We start from the raw sequence: 6,490 nt of genomic DNA on the forward strand, positions 1-6,490 counted from the left end.
TAAGGTCTGGGTCATTTGGTGATGTATGTATTGTCTTCGTGTGTAAAGTGTAGGTATGTGTTTAGGTTCATTTGGTGAATGGTTAGGCAAACAAGTGTGTTGTTATGGTGTATTTTTCCTTTGTTAGGTTTGAATTAGAAATGAAAGTGGCATATTCTTCTACTATGTTTAATTTCAAATAAATGAAAGAATGTTCTTCTTCTCCTCTATTTTGTGTACTAAGATATGTGTGATCTATGTTAATTCTAATGCAATGAACATAAGAAGAATGAGAAGAAGAATGAGAGCAACAAGGAAGAGAATTAGGATATAGCAAAAAAGAAGAGAAGAAGGGTGAGAAGAAGAAGTGGAGAAGTACTAGAGAAATAGAAGTAGAATGAGCAATGTAAAAGTAGGAGAAGAAGTAGAGAAGAACCTGAGAAGTAACATAATGATAGCAAAAGGAAGTATAATTAGTAGTGGACAAGAACCACAAAAATAGAAGTAGGAAGTTCAATATTTCCATAGAAGTACCAGAAGAAGTAGAGAAGAACCAAAGCAACAAAATAATGATAGCAAAAAGGAAGTAGAATGATCAATGTATAACTTTGGTGTACTGAAATTAGAATATGAATAAAATGAGTTGTCATTTGAGATAGTAAGAATAAGCGATGTAAATTTTTGGTGCACTGAAATAGCAACTCAATATTACCATTTAACACACAATGTAAATAGTATATTTGGATTGTATTTTTTAAAAATTACAAACATGTTGAATATGAATTTAAAACAAAAGAAGATTGCATCATTGCAACATAATGTAAATAGCTATATGTCTTCAGGTGGTGCTGCATTTTGACTGACAAGAACTTCATGTGCATTAAGATTTAAATCTAGGATCTCAGCATCTCTTCTTTGCTCTTCATCACCAAATAGGACATGATGAAAACTGCCAGGACCTGTCTTATATGATCCTCTCCTTGTTTTTCCTCCTCTCCCAGGATCTTGAGCATCAGGAACACTGTTGGTACCTTCCTTGACTCTAGTTTTGTATTCTTTCCTTCCCCTTTCTTTCCCTTTCCTCTTCGTATATTGTTGCTTCCTTGCTCAGCTACTAATTCTTCCTTCCTTGTTGTTGCCCTCCATGTGCTACTCCTTCAAATACCTCTACCTCGTATCAAGCTTCTTCTAGTTGATGCAATAGTAACTCTTTGTCATGCTGGTGGAATGTTGTCTCTAGCAGCAGCTACAAAGCATTATCTGGCAATGGACCAAGAAACTTGCTAATTGGAACATGCTCTCTCTCCTACCGAAAAGGTATGTAAGTATCCTCATTTTGAAATAAAATGGACAACAGGTATGTAACTAACCTCTTGTTGTATCATGTACACCATGCTATCCTCTTGCTGTGTAGGATCCGTAGAAGGGTTTGGAATCTGTGGGACCACATGCTGCAGACAAATGTAGTAGAAAATAGTTAATGCATTTTACTTGGTGCCACAATTTTTGTGCATTACTACCAAAAAAGTGAAATTTTACCTGAATAATAGATGGGATGTCTATTTCTTATTCCTTACCTACAATGTTATTTTGAATTTGCTCCGCTGGACTGTCAAGATATTTCTGGCGACCCTCCTTGTTCTGATCAACTTGACCACATATAGAGCAATGTATTGTCACCGTTCCTTTGTAAACACCTTTACCCATTTCTTTATTTTCTCCTCAGGTGCCTTCTTTCTATTTTTCTCTAGCCTTCCCATAACTTTGGTGAACAGAGGTGGATGTATTGCCACATCATTCATATTTTCCCAAAACACTACCCCTCTCAGTGGTGCCAACTTGAATGCATAAGCTTTGTTGAATGTATCAACAACGTAGCAGCTGTGAACTAGGTTTTCAGGATTAATCCTATCTTTTCTACAACATGCTATGACACGGTGACATGGTATTCCAGTAAGTTGCCATCTCTTGCAATCACATGTTCTTGCATTGGAATCAACATTATAGTCTTTCTCAAACTGATGGTTGGAGACAGAGTACATGTAGTTACCAGCATGAGTGACAAAACATTCATTGCTCCATTCTATGAATTTTCCCAACTTCTTCTTTATCTTTGGACAAATTCTTCCTGTCATCTTCTCACCTTCTCTATTTGCTTTCGGAGAATCTTGTAGAAGATAGTTTCCAACATGGATAAGAAAGGCATCTCCCTAGCTTCTAAAATGTTGCTGAATTCAAACTAAGGAAAGCATATATCAAAACAATTTCTCACACTGAAGTAAGATAACAAAATGAGTTCTACAAAAATATCATTATAAAATTCACTGAAAAATGCCTTTACCCATGCATGGCGCGTCGTCCCCGACCAGAAGGAACTAGAGCATCGCTTGCGCAGCCACTAGAGCCACAAGCTTGGCAACGGCAGGCAGGTTTGCTGCCTGGTCGTGCCAACATAGCTAGAATGGGAAACTTTAACCTCCTAAGGGGCATAAAGTCGCCGTCTTTATGGTGGAGGCGAGGGGCTCTGCTCTTCTGGCCCGCGATCGCGCGCCATCCAGCGATGGAGCGTTCCGACTGAACCCACACAAAGAGTCGTGTGCACTTGGTGTTTTCCGAACCAACGCCACTGCTGGTGCTGCCTTCCCTCGACCCACTTCTGGCCATGGCACCTTCGAGGATGTTGGAGACAACAAAGGCAACGATGATGGAGAAATCTAGAACAACTCTGCCCCCTACCTGACGCGTCAAATGTAATGTGTGGGAACACAAACGCCAAGGGTATTGATGTCCTCTTTATTTGTTTGGTGATGGGGTGGTATGTAATCTCCAGATCTCGCAACAAACACGCATATTTTACCCAGGTATAGGCTGCTTGGAAGTTAACATACCGACATCCTGCTCTCTTGTATTGATGGGTGTATGAACTAGTGTTCACAAGGATGAACTCAACGAACTCTCCTTGCCGGGGTGCCTAGGCAAGGAGAAGACTATATATCCCTACTCATTTCGGACTTGCAGAGACTTGGAGTGGATGAATCCTCCGTAGTTGGTTGTGAACTCAACCCCTTTGTTTCTGACCATGGTCCTCCTTTCTTAGCTAGGGCGACCAACTACTTGCCAACAACTCTCACTAGTCGTTGTGATGAGGTAAATGCCGTCGATACACGATAAGGAGTCTGGCCGATGGTACAAGACGAAGGGGGTGGGAGGTGACGAGGAAACGTGAGCCAGTCCCATATTTTGACCTTGGAAAAGCGGCCCATACACATTTGGTTCCCATGATCGGCCTACTCTGTTTTATCAGCGGGACATGGGAACCTCTGCACTGGCTTAGGCATAGGATTGTTCCATTTGTAGCTAGGTTACATCCTTGTCATATCTTTGTTGTAGTATTAATTTTATCATCGGAATGGACATGATTACACGAGCACCCGGTTGGTGATAACCACACACCTAATGGCACACATACAACGTTGTACCGTCCCGTCCTATCTTTGTAGATCCATGTATAAAGCAATCAAGGATGAGTGGTGACACATCCCTCCCCGGGGCGTAGAGGTGTATTTCACTACTAATAATTCCGCCCCAGGAAAGGGGGCTTGGCGAGGCTTTCTGGGGATCCCTTGTGCTCCTCAATGGGGAGATGGTTGATTTCCATGAAGTACTTTTAGTCATTCGCGATCTCAAAGGATGGCTTGCCATATTCCTTCGCGGGGAGTGGGAGTTGTGGCCCATACTTATCGGATCAGGGGAACCCCACTTTCCCCATACATGAGACCAGCTTCGGTGGCCACGACACCTGCAAGTGCCATTTTCCCATTAGGAGGTATCTTCGTCACTCTCCTCCCCTTCCCAATATATCTCTCGGGTAAAAAACTCAACTTTGTTGCTGCATCGACGTTGGTAGTGGTGTGCCCTTCTTGAAGTTGGAGCCTTGGGAACAATGGGGTTGTGGGTGTGGGTGTGTGATGGTTGGTGGGTTGCATCGGCAAACGTGGCATGTGTTTTGATCTTGATTCTGACGGTCTTAGCAGTGCTGAATCTTTTGATGCTCTTCACCCGAACTTAGCGCTCCTGCAGTCCGGCATTCAGAGCCCCATGAGCCTGGATTTAAGGAGCTTCTCTTGCGTTTCGTCCCTTTATCATGAACAACCAAGTCTGCGGTTTTATCTCTTCAAGGGGTGGACCTATGGATGGAAGCAAGGATCTCAAGGTGAGCTCGGTGCAGGATGTGCTTGGGATTTGTTTTTGGCTCCAAACGGCAGCTTAGTTCATGATTTGTTCTGTACTCATGGTGAGCTTATCCAATTCCTGTGCTACACGCCTTCGAGCTCGGGTGAGGGGGCAGGGGTCCCTCTCCGGTCATTGAAGAGTGTGGCCATGTGATGGTTATTTTCGCTTCACTAACGATGCTCATGCCTCAAGATCTCCCTACATCGCTCCCTAGTGCTTCATTCACGTTAGAGGGCATCGATGACTCTAGTTGGACTTTTCATGCTTTTTCTTCTACTCTATTTCTTTGTTGCTATCTTTTTTGTTGTAAGCGGTTGACCAACATTTCTTATATATTCAAATTTGGTTGTATGCCACTTTTTTTTAGTTGATCACTCTTAAAACTGATTGACTGTAAGAGCAAGTATAATAGAGTGTTGTAAGCAAAATGTAAGAATTAGAATACTACTGTAACTTTATTGAATTAGATGAGAGGGAGAGGAGAGAGAAGAAAAGTAAACTATAATGCAAGAGGTAGCTTCTGCATGTGTTTCTAGCCATTTTGTGAGAGCTTTAGTATAGGCCACATATTAATAAACTAGTATATTTTATAGCTAACTATTATAGTCGAAAATAATGTCGCAAAATCATCAATTTAGCTGTATCTAGACAAATCTTAATTCATATCATCTTATGGACGGAGGATGTAATACTTGTTATTCATACAGAGGAGCTGGTTATAGTTTATATGGGTAATGACTTGTAGATCGGCCACATTTTCGTTGCCGCTGCCGCGCGCGATAAAATTAAAGCTAGCTTAGCAATATCACCATCGATCTGGATCTGACTAAAATTTCGCCCGATCCTTTTCGACTTGACTAAACCAGTGGTACCACCACCAAGGAACAGTCCATAAACCGCGGGAATCACGGGGCTTCCATTTGCTTCCCCCGTTCCTATCGGCTCGCCTTGAGCGCACCAACGGCTAAAAACAACATGGAGAAAGAAAAGCAGACAGGCTCTTCCTTTCCCTTTCGTACCATCAACCGCTGAATTTCCGGCAAACCAAAAGCAACTTTTCATCAAATCAAAAAGGACTTCCGGAACCTGAAAAATGTTCCTGACTCGTCCGTTTCAACCGTTTGTACATGCTATAGATTACGTAAAGACGATGAAAGAAACTCACCAAACCCTACTAAAACTAAAACCTTGTCCCAATCAAAACGGAAAATCATCGACGACTGGGATGGATCGACGGAGCACGAAATCAAGCTAGCAGCACCGCGCAATACCATGGTTGCGATGGCCGGCGCGCTCGTCAGCGTAGCGGGCTGACTTCGGCCGCCGGTTCCCGCTGGAGGTGGAGCCTCCTCTTGCCGCTGCGCGGGTGGGAGACGAGGAAGTCCGGGGTGCGGTCGTAGCCGGAGAAGACCTCCTCCCAGATCTCCGCGAAGGCGCGGAGGATGAGGTGGTGGTGGTGCGGCGCGTTGAGGGACAGGAACCGGTGGAGGAGCTCCCGCAGCTCGTCGCCGCCCACGATCTCCTTCTCCACGATCATCTGCAGCATCGACCGCCGGAAGTCCGCCAGCGGGTCCGCCGACTCCTTCACCACCGCCACGCTCTCCTCGATCCTCCTCGCGCCGCCCTCGCTCGCCGTCCGCCTGTGCCGCCCCCTGCCGCCGCCGCCGACGTTCTCGGCGGTGTGGCCCTGGAGGAGCGCACGGTGCGCTCCAGCTCGCCGAGCTGGCGCAGGAGCGCCGCCACGCTCGGCGTGCTCCCCACGCTGGTGTCGGCGTCGTCCGTGGAGGAGGGCGAGAACGAGGAGGACGCCGCCGCCGCCGCGGAGGAGATCATCGACGCCGACTTGCTGCTATTCCCTGCAGTCCTCCTCGTCGTCGTGGTGGCGGTGGTGGCGATGGACATGGTGGTGGCGGTCGACGTGTTGGTGGGTGGCGTGGCCACGGGGGACTGCTTGTCGTCGGAGCCGCCGTCTGAGACGGAGACGGCCTTGGAGCCGCCGCAGCCGCACATGAACCCGCGGCCCTTCCTCTTGATGCGCAGCCCGCCGCTGGACCCGCGGCGGCGCAGTATCATCGCCTTCTCCTTCTCCTTCTCGGTTCGGTTGCGAGCGTGCGGTGCGGGCGCGCAGGGCGAGGAGGCTGTGGTCGTGTGAAGAGCTAGTGGTGTACTGGAGTGAAGAGAAAACCCATGGTTTATAATGAGCAAGCCGGCCGCCTTGCAAAGTCAAACGGCTATATTAGTTTTTGCGTGGAAGCAAACGGATCTTGGTGAAACGGTC

The 6,490-nt window shown here is 46.2% G+C and overlaps 1 pseudogene; it reads right to left on the reverse strand.

The window, feature by feature from the left end:
- Positions 1-5,509: 5,509 nt before the first annotated feature.
- LOC124647679 lies at positions 5,510-6,285 on the reverse strand (annotated as a pseudogene).
- Positions 6,286-6,490: the final 205 nt, after the last annotated feature.

The sequence above is a fragment of the Lolium rigidum genome, chromosome 4 (assembly GCF_022539505.1).
Source record: "Lolium rigidum isolate FL_2022 chromosome 4, APGP_CSIRO_Lrig_0.1, whole genome shotgun sequence".
NCBI classification, from domain to species: domain Eukaryota; kingdom Viridiplantae; phylum Streptophyta; class Magnoliopsida; order Poales; family Poaceae; genus Lolium; species Lolium rigidum.